Below are 16,710 nucleotides of genomic sequence, written 5' to 3'. Positions count from 1 at the left end.
ATTTCGAGTAAGTCAAACTTGATACCATGATCGAGCCGCATCAACTTCTAAATCAAACAGATTGTCACAGAAGCGCGTATCATTCTAAACTAACCCAAAAACCAATGAAAATTCCATTGCGGTCTCGATGTGAACACGCCAAGGGCATTATTTCGAAATCCTGGCGTGGCTTTTATCGGTGATTCGACTTCCGGACGTAGTGTCGACTGAGAATTTACCGGATCTGCCAATACCGCGAGGAAACCATGTGACATGCGGCGAAGAGAAGAGTGGCGGTTCGTGATAGGGCTAAAACTACCCGCTGACGAAACCATCGTCCTTTTTTCCACTCACGTTGCCAACGCGAAGAAGAAAACTGGTTGCATTGTGCGCGTGTGCGTGTGTGTCGTGGCGGTAAAAGGGTGATGTACGCGAGGGGAGGATACAAAGCGTGCCTCCTTTTACCTCCAGGGATCCTTCTAACGGACGTTCGCGGCTTGGAAAGTCTCGAAGAGCCGCTATACGACGTTTCAATTTTCGCCCTGAAGTCCAAGGAACGACGGCTGCTTCGATTCTCGCCGCTTCGCGCCAGCGAACTAATATTCCCTCGTCTTTGGAAACTTTCTAAAGCCATGGAGCCGGTGCGGTGACGTCGACGCTAAGCGGCCTGTGTACACGGAGTGGTAAAGGATCGACGAAATCGAATCCATTAAATCTGTTATCGACTACGAACCGCGCTGACGGCGAATCACCGCGGATGAAGCACGGCATCGTTAAAGTTTCCCGCGGCCCAAGGGTTCCAGCGTCAGATTCAAGGGAGAGATTGGAGCATGGTGATTTAAAAGTGAAGGAAGCCGGTTGTCCCGAGTGGATAAAGCGGTGTTAATACATGATCGCGAGGAGGATTGGTGCCGATAGTTTGGTATATTAGATGATAGAAACAGAATTAGGGAAGCTTGTTATTGGGTATCGGATATCGAAGGTTGGCGACTTGTAAATTCCTTCGATGATTAGGTAGCCACGCTACGAGATACTATAGTAAAATAGTGAAGTTAAAATGTGGTGTGATGATTAAACCGAATTTGATTAAACCGAATTTGATTAAACCGAAAGTTTTCGGCTAATGAATGCGATTTTGTGCTGACGGTATATATAAGACTGCCTCTTTCTTTGGCAACAAATTAAAATAGGATGAAAAATTTGCCGAGATAAGTTAATTAACAGACCAAGAGTAGACGGTCCATCTAGCGTAAGTAGTCGAAATATTTTCTACTCCGACATTCCGAGAGAACCAGTAGAAATAACCGGCTCCTCACGACCTCTCGTAGAGACCTCTTGCTCCGCCATCGAGACACAGATGGGAGAAAGGAGAAAAAAACGCAGAAAAAAAGAAACGAAAAGAAGAAAAAAGTCAAAAGGAGAAAGAGAGAGAGAGAGAGAGAGAGAGAGAGAGAAGAGGAGGAAAAGAAGGAGAAAGGAAATAACGGAGTACGTCCGGATCCCGCAGGAAGCCTCCTATTTAGCCAGGGTCCCAGCAGGTTGCTCCGGGCGAAGGACAGTTTCCGGCCGACCAATTCGTTAGAAACTACTGCCTGCTCGGACAGTCGGTTCTCTTCTTCGCTTCTACTGCGCACAATGAAAATCTCGACAATGGTCATACAGTATTCGTGGATGAGACGAAGGGTGGGACGAGGGCGGAAGGGGGTACCCAAGCTGGATGGTCAGGATAGCGGTGCGAGAGAAATAGAGGACGTGTTCCAGAGTGAAAAGGGATGAGGTTCGTTGTCTCGTATCGACGACGCCAGAAACGTTTTGGTAGCGACGAAAGTCCGCCGTCGAGGGTTGCTCAGTTGCCAGAGAACACTGAGAATAGTCGCTTCGAGGAACTTCATTTCGCAATAAATGCAATATAACTTTCGTCCGTACCACCGGGGGCTTTTTCTCACTCCTTTTCTCTCTCCCTCTCCCTTCCAGTTTCTGTTCCATGGCTTCGCGGCCGAAAATATCTCGTGGTAAATGAAACGGACAAATTCCAGCAACGTCCAACCACCCCCGTCCCGGCCTTGCAACGCCTTTTCATGGCCAGGCAACGCGAACTCGTCGGCTGAAAGTGGAGCCAAGTCGTTGTTCGTCGTGGATAAAAGCGACGTCGAGCTGTGTACGGTTCAACGTTCACAGGGAACGAATCCTTTTTTACCCACTGGTCCTACCCACCTCCCCCCTACCAACTTCCATGCTTCGGTACCCTCTCATCCGCTTCCGATCTTCGGATAACTTCCTTCAACGTCGTACATCTTTCATTGGTCCGCTCGATTAGTCCCCTCGATTCGTTTCGTTTCGTTCCTTCACAGTGATGTCGAATCGCGATTGGTTTACCTGTATTCGTTCGATCACCTCGGTGATGGCGATCGAATGATACTGGACGAGTTTAGGGGTTGTTAGCTTTTGATGGTGTTGGAGTTTTCTGCTAGAAAAGATTTCTGACTCGGTCGGATATGATCGTTATTTCGATTCGATTGCTACTATCGATATTCAGCTGGTACGTGACGTGATTAGTGATTTGATGGATTCCAGACAACATGTTTTTTGGTTTTCGTAGTTTTATCCTGGCCATACCTCGATAACAAGTACCGTTATGATACTGGTAGTTTCTATAGGTCATACGATGACTGATCATCTAACGGTTCCCCAACTTCCAATAATCCGTCCAATTCGAATTTCAGCTGTGTGGAATTTTTCACAGGCTTTGTCAAACTGCCATTCCCATATCCTTCTATATCCGTTTCCCCATATCAGATGTAATGGAAAGGAGAACCCGAGGTCTCAAAAACTCCAATATACAATTTTTCAATAGAGCTTTAAATAGACCATGGAACATAGAATTGTCGCAGAATCTTAATATAAATTAATAGAATAGACGAAATAATCACTCAACAACCACTTTGTTACTTTTTCGTGTTGCTTAAGATTAAGCAATGGAGAGATATTTAAACGTACAACATTCAGTGACTATAAACGATTTCAGTAATCCGTCAGAGATTACAGAAGGACAAAGAAGGACGTATAAGAGAGTTCAAGTGATGAAAACTACATATTTGGTAACTACGAATACGTGGTTTCATGGTTCATCATCCTATATTTCGTTTACGAGATTCGATCGGGCGTGCATTTTTCTGGTACAATCGTTCTATCGTTTGCGTGACTTTCCTCTGTATATAAATTCTCCCTTTCCCGCATCGATCTATCAATAAACAATAGCAACGAACCGAAAGAGTAAGGTAGAAAAAGAGGAAAAGAAAAAAAAATTCCCTCAAAGGATTTCACGACGCGTTAGCTTTAAAGGGATAAACGATGGTCCTTCGGTATTTGATCGCGCAGAAGTAAACGTGTTCGTTGAATGCCGGCGATTTTTTTGCATAAAAAGTGTGTCCATTTAAAGTCGTGCGTTCCAAACTTCTGGTATAAAATCACATACAAAGTATTCGAGAAAGAACAGCAAACCTGAAGGAAGAAAGAGAGAGAGAGGGAGAGAGACTGTGGAAGAATGTAAAGGGAAGCAAGTTAGACACAGGCAAATTATGAGGTAAAGGGAATTTCTTTGGTGTTCGTTGCATGGCTTGTCCGGCATCGCCATTCTGCTTCCCTTTATCTGGAAAATCTGTAATCCAACCCCCTCTTACTGTTTCTCTTCCCCTTTCATCCTTTTCCCTCGTACCGTTCACCTTTCTAGTCGCGTTTTATTAAATAAATACCTGAGCCTTCTCGTCAGTGGATAGGTAGGTGAACGCGCGTGCTTCGTTAATAGAAAAGTGCTCTTTTACCCGGCGTCATCGCAAAGGAAAAACGCGGTGAGCTGTTCCGCTTTGAGCTACCATCTCCGGCAATCCGTCCCTAGTGGAAACAGGGGGAAAAAACACTCTGGGCACGATCAACAATGCAAGCAAGCGCCCGCGGCGCGCCCAACAGCGGTCCTACGCTTCCGGTACGCGATTTATTTCGATATAACCCTCCTACTGCTTTCGTTACCCTATGAGAATTCGATTCTGATAATTTCTGCTCGGGTTTTTCCTGTGGTTTAGATGCCTCGGGATCGGCGGGGTGTGTAATATTATAATGACGAACGACGAAACTGCTGAGATCATGGATCCAACGTATAAAATAAACGATGGATAGATGGTTGGGCAATTTATCGGATGGGAGATCGTATTTATGAGGGCGTTTGCTGATGGATGGTATTTCGATAACGAGCTCTTAATTAAATTTTCTTTATGGTTGGACGAAGGAATTATTTTTATTTTTACACTGGTAAATCGAAGAGAGAAACGTAGTACGGACGCAGTAAAAATTTTAATTCGTCAAGTTATCGAATTACTCTACTAAATTAAATAGGAAATGCCGAATCCGAAACAATGGATACTCCATATTTAATATAGGATTAGGTATGTAACCATTTCAATTAAGCAATTCATTACCAAATACATCCTACTCTAAAGCTTAATGGCTGCTACATACTGTACCCGCCACACTGAATATATTTCACGTTAGAACGGAGTTCTAAACAATACCCAAATATGGAAACGCGCATGACGGCTCGTTCACAGAGTTCAGCTGCTCGCTTTCGCGATACATTAGCATCAGCATACATCTTTCTAGCAAACATCATATGTATCCATTCGTGGACGTATCAACAATGTTCGAAGGTCATTTTGCTACGTTCGTAATAACGCGTATCGCCTGTGTGCTTATTGAAATATCGTTGAAACATTTGCACCGCCGCCGTAAATCGCAGCGGACGTTGCTGTAATCACAAGAGAAATTGACCCCTTTTGTAAGCACGTCGATTATTGACCAACGATGAAAACTGGCTGAAATCGAGCCAAATAATTTGTTGGATAACTTGACTCTTGCAAACATTAACTCATTTCAATCTCCGTTTCTTTAGAAGTTTAGATTTCTATTATTCTAGAGTTTGGTTTTCCACTTCTACTATTTAGAATATAGCATGAAAATAGAGGAACAAAAAGAGCGAAAAATAAAAATCATCGAAAGTCGTAATTTTTGTATATGTACCTTTTTATAAGTATCTAACTTAACTTTTCGTTCTGATAATAGACCTGCCTAACCACTCATCATATTGTTCTTGTTAGTTCTTTTAATAGAAACTAACGTTCAGAAAATTGAACTTGAGCATATACGTTGTATCTGCGTCATTTACAAAAAACGCACACAGGTGTAAAGTGGGTTACATTTGTAGAGATGTTTCTACCGGAAAATAAAATAATTTATAACTTCAGGAATAAGTTTTAACAGGCATTTATTTCGTTATTATTTTATTAAAATCTAGAATCAACGCTATAAGCAGCGCTCATATATCCTGTAACACTCTGTATATACGTGTAAGGATAAATTACAAGAAATTAAGAATATACAGGGTGGTTGGTAACAGGTAGTACAAGCGGAAAGGGGGTGATTCTACGCGAAAAAAGAAGTCGAAAATATGGAATAAAAATTTTTTTTTAATTTTATTTTTTTAATTTTTCCATCAAGACAACGATCTACAGTGAGATTCGTTATAACGTACCGCACGCGTACCGAGCGAAAATTCAAAGTCGATTTTCTCGAAAACAAAGCCTCAAACGAAAAATTGTTATTCTATATTTTCGACTTCTTTTTTCGCGTAGAATCAGCCCCTTTCCGCTTGTACCACCAGTTACCAATCACTCTGTATATTCATGTAATCGAAGCTGAAACTCCATTTGATCGTAGGTTGGATAATAAAAGTTCAACTACGAGACCATACATCTAAAGCCTAATAGAAACTCATCCGTATAAATATACTCCGGCTATAGAACGAATCTTAAAATTACAAAGAAAACACAAAGACACAAGTGAAAGAAAACAATTCGTTAATTGAAGTTATGTGAGAAACGTTCGAAAATTCGACGAGGTCTGTAAATTTAAGGAGGTATTAATTAAGAGACCGAGCGACTCTTTGCTATAACGGTTCCATGAAAATATGGAACGACTGGTGGTCTATTGGTAACCGTTGCTCGTTCCGGCCGCATTCAATTCCAATTCCAGGTCCTTTAAATAATTCGGTAGGGAAATAAAGCAGAAGTACCGGGGAAGGTGATTCTTTGCCAATGCCATATGGACCATTAACCTTTTAAAAGAGTTAACGAATTTATATACGCCACCTAATTACCGGTCCGCGAGCTGCGCCATGGGAAAAATAGAATCGTAGCTTCCGGTAATTGAAAGGCCGACAGGGAAACGCAAAAAGCACGGAAAACGTTCTGTAATCTGGATTACCAGGCTCCGACCGCGATTCTCTCTCTGATCTTTGTTGATATGTCCTGTTCTTTCGCTGTGTTCTATTTCTGCGTGACTACGATCATGGAATATTACGACTAACTTTTATTTAAAGCATTATTATGTTTGTATATCTAATATTCTTTATACTTCAGCGCAACTATCTTATCGCAAATTTAGCACTAAAAATATCAAATTCATTGAAACTACGTGTTTCAGACGTTTTACTTCTGCAATGAACGAAAGATATACCGATACGTTTGACATAATTAATATCGATCCTTATTAAGACAGAAACGTAATCGAGATAAACAAATATCAAACTGATCGACTCGATCGAGACTAATCACTTCAATTATTCTACGTCAATTATTTATTCGGATACCAATCTAATATTCTAACTTCGAAACGTAACTTAAATGTAGGAAAATCTGAAAATTTAAAAGCGTAAAGACCTCGAAATTCTATGTGATATTACCATACAAAGTATTTCGACTGTAAACGATAGACAAAGAAATTTCCAGCATTGCCTAGAATGTGTCAGATCAAAGTTTAAAAAGAACATTAGCCCCGTTCCTCTCCGTGACACTTCACTCCCGCTGCCATCAAGCAAATGCAACGATTTTTTTCCCCGCCGAATGCACAACAAATTTTTACGGCTGCAAAAAGACGCGGCGCCTCGAGCTGGCGATTAATCAAGCTCCCGAGTCTGGCCCGGTTTTCAACGGGTTTACGACGAAAACGTCGCCGCGTAACGAACGAGGCTTGACGTCGGCGTCGACATAAGCCAAGTGTGCACGTCGCGTCGTGCCACGTAACCACCACTGGTTGACCATGGGACTGCAATGAAAAAAAAGGAAGTCACGCGAGTCGAACGGGACAAAGGCACACAATGGGGCGCCTCTAATTTCCGGTCAGTGACAAGAACACAGGAAAAATTGAAAACTTTTTTGAAGGGTTTACGTCAATTTCATCTACTTGGATTATTAAACAACTATCCGGGTGAAGAGCTGCATGCTGGACACCCTTTGATAGATATTTTATTAATTAAAAAAATTTTAGGGGAGGACTGTCTTGATAGACAGAGGAATCGGATGCCAAAGAGAAAAAGAGCACTGTCAAGAGAGAGAAATTCGGAATGCTGAGTGATATGAGCGTGTATGGTTGATAAGCGATTAAGAACCGAAGAAATTTTTATCTATAAATAATGATGAGCGCCTTAGGGAATGTGAGTGAAAATTTAACATGTACAATGGCTACAAAAAGTATTGGCACGTACTTTCTTTTTTTTATATATTTGTGTTAAATAAGAAATGTAATATATTTGGACTTAATTAATTAGCATGCAAATGTTGTAATACATACAATATAACTGTAGGAGTATTGGTTGCATGTGAAAAGAATATACTTTGTATGTGTCAGACTTTTAAGAGCGTGGTATGATTGAAAACCGAAAGTTCTGTATGAATTGTATAAGAACTAAGAAAGTCACGCGAGAGTTCAGAGAGAAACAAACTTTGAAACTAAGTACAAAGTTAAGTTATTATTGTATTATCTGTATCTCGTTGTTAAATTTATATATTTACTGTTCTATTTTATTTTATTCTAAATTATGCATTGCAGCAACAAACTCGACGTATCAGCATATCAAGAACTTTATCTAGGCCCCCATTGAATCTACTGCGGCGTCGTGTAGCATCACCATCGACGACGTCAATCGTCGCCAAACACAGCGTCGACGCGGTATCCCGTCCCCTTACTCAACCGCATGTTACTAGAACGAAAGAGGAATACGGAAGTGAAGGGTGGGATATAATAGAGGAAGAAACTGGAGAGGGAGAATCGAGAGAAAGGTAGGAAGAAGGAAGGGAACCCCCCGGGAATACGAGGCGTACAAACGTATCCTCGTCTTCGTTCTCCGGAGATTCCGAAAGTTTCACTTCAGGATGTTAGTTCGCTGCTCGTTTTGGTTGGACGTATCACGAGCAGGATCCACGGAAGTCTCGACGATGGAACGAAGCGACCCATGAGCGTGATTTTCTCGAATCTACGAAAAACAGATCGTTTGATCTCCTCGAGAGAGAACACGATTGTTATATGGCTGCGTAGGACAATCGTCTCATCTTGTCAATTGCAAAACGATATTCGAAAAACCGAGAAGGAAATTCTGAAATGTCATCTCTTTCTGATAGCAATAATTCCACATAATCATTCGTCATACAGCAATTAATTCCTAGAAATTGTCGATTATCCTACGGATGCAGATTAAAATGATCCAGAAAATGAGAATGAGAATATAAATAGGTACATATGTAAGTTTCTTTTACATTTAACGATATTCCATAGTATCATCATTTTTAGGGTGGTTATGAGGAGCGAATCTAAGATATACGATACAATTCACTGTAACAACGGTCAGATCAAAATCCGAATCAGATGATATCGAATGTTAAAGTCACTTTCTTAAGTTATGGCTTTTTACATGTCTCCATAATCTTCGTTATCCATGTTTTTACACTTTTCGCAATTGTACAGTGAGAGATTAAACGAATCATCTATCACACATCTATCTCGTTTAGATGTTCATACTCTAATTAATAAGAAAAATCGCTACTTCTCATATCGGTCATTTACGGTCATACGGCTTTCCTGAGATCGCGTCGTGTCAACAAATGCGGAATTCGCTAGGAGTAGTGCACTCGCAGTTTTTTTCATTCGTTATGAAATTTAGATGCTAATGAGAGATAATTAGCGCGCTGTCGAATCGCCTGATTGTGCGGCGGGAAATTTTGAAACCAAACAGGGAAACTCGGCCGATCTCTCAGCATTGTCCATACCAGCTCTGTTCGAAACTGTTTTGCTTCCGACATCAGCTGTCTCTATTGTAATGTTATGCGATTAGTATGCTATTATCACGGTTATGCGTAGCATGCGTATAATACAAACACAACATAAAACACAATGTGTCATGCACAGGGAGACAAAACCGAATAAGGAGGCCCTTCGAAGGCCACAATTGATCTATGGGATCATCCATCCGCTTGCGTCACCTATATTACGTACTGATTTGAATATTCCTTTGAAATTGTGAGTAACTTAACTCAAGTGTAACATCACTTTACTGTTTAGCAAAGTTTGTGCTAATCTTTGTACTTGTAAATTGTTAATTATATTAAGAATGTCCTAGTTTCGGCTCTCTACTTTTAACTCTTGGTCTATTTTCTTAATTCTAATGGACAATCAAATTGGCCAATTCAAACGGGTTTTCGCAACTATTTCAGTGACAAGTGACGTAGACATTCTAAAAAGACAATTCAACCCAAGCTGACGATCCACCTTGAAGTACGATCCATTGTACCTTTCGTCCATATGGTAACCTCGAGTACTCACATTAAACACTCTTTCACATTTCTAATGTTGTATTATATCACATATTCTTCTTTCGGCCTGCTCTAAACATCGAGCCTAATCTCCGTGATATTAACTAAAGTTAGTAACGTAAAAATTGCATACCATAGTCCACGTTTATTTCCCCTATTAAATCTCGTAACCATCGTTACAGACGGAAAGAAAATCACACGATGTTCCAACGAACACAGTGAGTTACGTGATCTCGTAAAAATGTTAATGGCGACCGAGAGCACGTGTAGCATAGACGGCGAATACAGTTGCCGTTACGTACGATGGAAAGGAATTCGGGAATAAGAATCGTTGGCTCTCCGACATTAGACGATCCTCGTTCCCTCTGCTTCAGTCTCACTGTCCATTAGTATCTTGTTCCTTCGTTCATCGTATTTTCTCTGTAACACCGCCACTTCTCTCGCTTCCCGGAAACGATAAACTCTTAAACGCCATTTGTCTTGAGTTTATGGGGCCATCGTAAGACCGCCGGTATCAACACCATTTGAACGCGGCGCCTCGTGACTCGGGAGCTTAACTTGATTCCCGACAAAAACGTTTCCGGTTAGCCTTGTGGCTGACCGCTTGGAGCAACGAGTACCCTCCTTCTTCGCGTATTTATTTATAACCGTGAAATTATAGCGAATTCTGCTCGTGAGTTACTCTTTGGGATCTTGGATGGACATTTTATGGCAGCCAGGCGATTACAGTTAATCGATACGAGATTGGAGTAGTCTCTTGAAATATTGAAATATCGAAGTACCTCAGAAGTAATTCACATTTTGAGATATTGAAAAAGTTCGTAGGTCTTTGGGAGGAATTGATTTGACATTAATCGAATTTATTAATCTGTTCAAGGTCGATTTTTATCTAAAGAACAATCACCAGCAATGGAAGTTCCGATTTCGAAATTTTGGTAGTCCTGGTTGTAGTATCGCTCTTTTCAATTTCATACAATGTTCTTAGCAATATTTTTTCTAGATGATCTCGATTCTTTGACTGCTTTTTCAATATTAATCGATAATGATAATAATAATCCCTTAATAATAAAAATAAATACCGATATGTTGCATACGATACGTCATCGATTTCGAATGGATTAAATAAATTTCTAAGACAATTCTAATGTTCAATGATTTAAGTCAAATTCAAATGTTGGCTGACTAAAAGTAGTTACAAGTCCGATTGTTTCTAAAACTGTCACACCAGATCTAATTACTTCCTACTAGTATTTTCAACTTTCCACTTTCTACTTCTATTTGACTACTCACCAAGTAACTAACTGACCTTTAAGTTTAGAGTGCTCTTTCTTTTTCTCCGATGTCCTTAGAGTCTTATTTTCAAGGAAGGAGCGTAAAAATAGCTAGTGTTCAAATGGAAGTTTCGCAAGGATACGGAGCTTCTCCGAGCACATCAGTTTTCAATTCCTTAAAAATTAATTTCTTACTATCCAAGTACGAAAGAAATGGGAATACGATTTTGTACGCAATAAATGCCATTTTGCTCTATACAAGGTATGTTTTATCTCGTAGAAAATATGTTAATCGTGTAGTGAAATATTTTCTGTTTAAGCGGATAAACGATGAAGAAATAATGGAAACTGATGTCCCGTTTATAACGTAGAAAGAATTTTCTAGCGTTCTATAGATCCCAAACTGGCTCCCTAAGTGCCTCCAAAATGGTGAAACGACTTCTGAATGACGGACAGCCGACGATTTTGGTAATAACTTTGGAATAATTGCGTCTTTCGAACTTCGATTCGACAAGTTCAGAGAAGGCAAATGGAACTGGCGAAGAAAGTGTCAGAGGAATGAAGACGGAGTTCGCGTTCGGTCAGACAACTTACATTTACATGCAATTCTACATATTTCGCTAACAGACTGATTGTGAATATTCTGCAGATGTAATGGAAGTCAGTAGCTATGAACGACTTAGAGCGACAGCAGTAGCGATATTTCATCTTGCCAAAATTCGTCTGCAGACATAACAGCATAGAAGAGTTCGTACATTCGGTAAAATTATAAATTGACGCCATTCCACCGATCTGAACGAAGGCATTTTCCACCGACAAAAACGGCACATAGTATCATAAAATCATGCTAAAGGAAATAGGAAACTTTCAGGTGCGCTCGAATCTTGTTGACATTTCAAATTTCGGACGTACCATTTGAAACTATTATAAGTTCTTCTTTTCCATTAGCAAATTCAAACTCTCAAGTTTCACGATAAGCTGAGTCCAATGATACACAACCTCTTGAAATAATCCAAATCTAGAAGTACCATTTCTATTTACCACCAATTCCCTGTTTCCAATTAATCAAAAAATTCCAAAGCATAATTTCGAGGAAGCCAAGTTTATAGTTTATCTACAATACCGTGTAATTGCCCGAAAATCAACCAAACGACCCGGTTCTATGAAGGAGGATGTCGGTTCGCAGCATCCATCTCTCTTCGATTATCCCTAATGGCACCGTGTCGTGTAAAATCTGGTTGGGTCCCACGTGGATTTAATCGGGATACAGGGGAAACCTGTACGGGGTAACAGTTTCTTTGGGGAATGATTGGTCCGTTGATACAGGGGCTGCACGGTGATGTTGCGAGGGTTTACTCACAGTGGATGACAAAGAGAAAAGACCCGTATACCAGAGATTAAGAGAAAGAGAGAATGAGAGAGACAGAAAGGAAGATGGAGAACGTAGAGGACGGTTAATACGTGGAAGGGACATCTAGGGTTATCTTTCGGATGCAAACCTGGCTCCGCTGGCCGTATTCCCATAGAAATCGCACGTAATGCGCGTCCTATACACATGTACGGCTGAATGCAGGTGCGCGTACGCGATACATGCCAAGGATTCACCTTCGCCTCGAACAAGCTACCTAATGCCGGCGGATGATAATGCAGCCCCACGGGAGCCTTTTCGTCTTGTGAACTGCAACTGCCGTTTGTATACATCCTTCTCCTTCCGTCTGGCAAATGCATCTTCGCTTGGCTAGGCGGACCGTGCCACAAATAAGGTAGCTAGATCCTTACGCGCGATCTAAACGCGCTGCCTTTTAGATCATCTTCCGTGAACGTGTATTGTTATGCGCTATATCGTTGCTCAAATGTCTGGCTATTCTACCTGCTTCGCGTGCAGGCGGGTTTTAATTCGTTTGTTCTTCATTGAGAGACATTGAGTTGCAAAGATGCAACTGGATGTGACGGTGTGTTGTAGAGTTTGCGACAGAATACAGGATATTTAGGATGGTTGAGAAAAGTGTATTATGAAAGCGTGGTAGAGTAAATTAAGAGTATACCTAAAGGAGTATATGGAGTAGAAAAGAAGTATTAAAGAAGCACGAAAATCTTTTGTGAACTTGGAATTGTACAGTAAAGAGTAGGCTTTGAAGTATCTGTAGCAATAGCGTGCATTACTTGTATACTAATCAATCATCGCTATGATACAGAAGACAATCTGACGAATAAAGTCATGCAGATCTTACGATACCGTTTTCTACCCACGATTTTAAATCAACTCAAATGATCTATCAGCATTAGGTGCTAAAAATAAGTCAAGTACAAGCTATCCTCTATTTCTCTAAACTCTAACATATTTCGGATAATATCTAAACTCCCCGTACGACAACTACCTTTAAAGTAGTCACAGAACGTATAAGATGATATACAAAGTGGCAACCATCGTTAACTTCTTAACATCTCCCACGGTCAAAGACCATTTATGTACTTTCTGCGGATGAAACTTGAGGAACACGCTCTAGGTGCGTTTCACTAAGATCCGATAGTACTCGAAGGTCATGCAGAAAGCGAGACAAACGTTTGAGCGACGTGGCTCGGTATCGGATCCAACGTGGATTTCTATTTCCGGGAATATAAACGATCGTATCTCAATAAAGGAAAGGAATAAATCTAACGGAAGCTGCTCTTCCCAACAATGATCCCGCATACAGTCTTTCCTTCCTCGTTTCTCCGCCATCGCGCCGCGTCATCGTGATCCAGCGCCATTTGTTTCACTCCTGTTTCTAGAGATACAGAAACGCCGATACGAGGAATCTTTCTACGCTGCAAGCAAGATTCCGCGTGCATGGTCGAAACGCGTAAAACAAGCTACGGATTTAAGATGAGATTCTATAAATCTGAGACGATGCGCATATCAGGATTCTCGAAAATCCCAAATGACTTGTTAAAGGTTCGCGATATACATTTTCCAAGTCGAAGAAATTCACTTCGAGTTTTGCAATGTTGCAATAATATTTAAATAACAATCGAGTAATCGAAGAAAAGACAATAATAAATACATTTTCGTTGTTTTTCTGATTTTTATGGTATCTGAAAGCTATTCGGAAGCCACACTGATGAATTCAATTAATTGAAATGTACAGGAAACTGATGATTCCGTAAACACTGTTTCTTCAACTTACCTTAGAATTTATTGTTATTTATAGGACACATTTGCTATGTCTAATAAAATTTTGATATTTGATGCGCATTACTTGCCTGACCGTATAAAGTATCACGTTCACCGAATCATTAAAACTCTACATTCAACCAAAAGCTCTCCCAATTTTGGAGTAATATAATAACCTTTCTATGATGTTTGAGCGAGAGGGTATTATTAACCTCGAATAGGACAAATAACTCAGAGATACGTAACAGAAAATTTCACCTACTTGAACTTTCACCATCGTATTCGATTCGAGTGATCTCCGACCTAAAAGAACAAGAAGTCTGTTCGTGCTGTAAGTAGAATCCGGATTCTTTATCCGATCCAATTCGTACAATTACGATGAAATCGAGGAACGCAAATATCGGAGCGACCTAACGGTTGAGAGTTCCGTGGTAAGAGATACCGAGAGGTGGGTATAAAACGGGAACGTTAATTCTAGATTCCTCGCAGGACGTCTGGCGAGGATTTCGCCGGAATTCCGTTGGAGGGGTAGGACGATATCCAAAGAAAACGTTGGTAGACGTGGCCTGTGAGCTGTCGTCGAATCCCAAGAGCTAACCGATTTCCAATTTTCCGATATTCATGACGTCCCGACGGTGTGTTTGCTGATTGAGGTTTTCCTGTCTCGTGACTCTTTTTATTTCCCTACTAGAGAAAGTCTCGGGATAAGAAGAAACTGGACGCGGAGAGAAACAGCGAACGAACAAGCAAAGAGGCCTCCTCTGTGGCTCTTGTTCGTGACTGAAAAAGAAGCCGATGCTGATCAAACGAAGACGCTCAGGAGAAACATGAATCGCACGTTCAGCTGAGAACCGTGTTCAAGTGTCTCTCGTTTTCAAGATCGACACCGACGTGGCACTGAAAGGAGGTAACACCCGTTACATCGTGTTCCCAGACGCTTTTCAATCGAGGATTTGTACGGTCGAAGACAGCTTTAAGATTTTAGGAATGTATGACAACGAGACTGGTAAACGTAGAATGTGTCAATAGACAAGACTGTAATTGTGATACTCTGTTTTCTCTGGTGTATTATGTGGTCGCAACAAAAGCGGATGACGACTTTTACCGGGATACTCGAAAGAAAGGGACATTCTCTCGCGCATGAAACGGAACTGAATGGTTCCGAACGAGAGTTTGAATTTCAGCATAGCGTACGACTGAAATATTTCACTGGGTGATTTTTTAACAATCGTATCAAATTTATCTTACGTATTTATCTTTCATTTAAATGGAATATTCAACAATGAAGTATGAATATCTTAAAGAATTCGTTCCGTTTCTAAACGATCGATCCGGCAAAGTAAATCGAGGGAGCGCGTATGAGAGAGAAAAAAAATCGTAGTTTCGAGGGTGCGAGGCACGGGGCTATCCACTTTATTCCCGAGTTCATGCATGCATTGAAAACGCAGAGCGCGTAACTCGAAAGTAGAGAAATATTGCATATTCATAGCGTAGTGAAGCCCTTTAACTCACGTTGGATATCCAAATAACGATTGCATATTGTAGGTTATCAAAGCGCGCTGCCACCTGTAAAATGTCGCTAGAATAACGGCACGCGTTCTCAATGTCTATAGCTAGCACCGAATGAAATATTTCTTTCATCCAACTTGTTTACCTCTCTGCTCGCGTAAAATCTCGTGTCCCTGCCTTTCTTTCTCTCTCTTCGCGTCTGTTGACGCAGTTAATGTATGCAGGTTGTCCCGTAACGCGTTGGACACATTTCAAGTGTCGATTGTGATTGATTCGACCTGAAAACAATGAGAAAACTTCATGTGTTCTATCCTCTGTTATCTGATCAACTTTATAGATGATGCTCCAAATCACTATCTTACATTTCAAGCTGAATCTAGAGACGTTTTGTGTCATTGATCTGGTTCATTACGATACCATCTGGAAGCACTATCTTATATAGTAGAACAAAGTTTTCAACAACTTCGGAGAACACCACAGGACATTGAGAGAGTAACCGGATCAATGACAAGATGTCTAAAGATTTATCTTGAAACGTAAGGTGGTCATTTTGACTACGTATATATATCATCTGCATAGATATAATCAGATAACAAATGACACAACATATAAAACTCGTTATATGTATCTCGTAAACAAGAATAAACAGCACATGTATTTATACGAACATTTTTCAATTGTTTTAGGTGTACGATCAATTCCTGGAATACATCCCACATACGGAGAATCGAGAAATACACTGATGCATCAATTCACTGCTACTTTTCATCGAACGATACCCTGCGCTTATTGCTGTGAAAAGTTCATCGTATTCTTTCAAGACGCGAAAAATTATCGAAACAGAGAATGAAGTATACAGTGCCTACAAAACGTACTGACGCATATTCTCATTTTCCAATGAAATTTTCTATCAGGTTCTACGTTTCATTCCCCTGCTACAGATTATATCGACATAAAAGTATCAAATAAGACGAAGAATAAAATGGTATATCGATAGTTTTTCATGCGCCGGTAATTGAATCAATTGTGAAACTAGAAAAATGACACGAGTACGTACAATACTTTCAATAGTTGAAATGCAAGTGTTTAAATATAATTTCTCAAA

At 40.5% G+C, this 16,710-nt stretch overlaps 1 protein-coding gene across 10 annotated transcripts in view; it reads right to left on the bottom strand.

The window, feature by feature from the left end:
* The window catches only part of Scgdelta (sarcoglycan delta), a 218,882-nt gene that overhangs the window by 50,397 nt on the left and 151,775 nt on the right, over positions 1-16,710 (bottom strand). The gene's annotated exons all lie outside the window — the stretch shown is intronic.

Source organism: Bombus flavifrons, chromosome 6, assembly GCF_040668555.2.
Source record: "Bombus flavifrons isolate JBK064 chromosome 6, iyBomFlav1_principal, whole genome shotgun sequence".
In the NCBI taxonomy this organism is placed as follows: Eukaryota; Metazoa; Arthropoda; class Insecta; order Hymenoptera; family Apidae; genus Bombus; species Bombus flavifrons.
The sequence above is the reverse complement of the archived record's forward strand: the minus strand, read 5'-3'. Positions and strand labels throughout refer to the sequence as shown.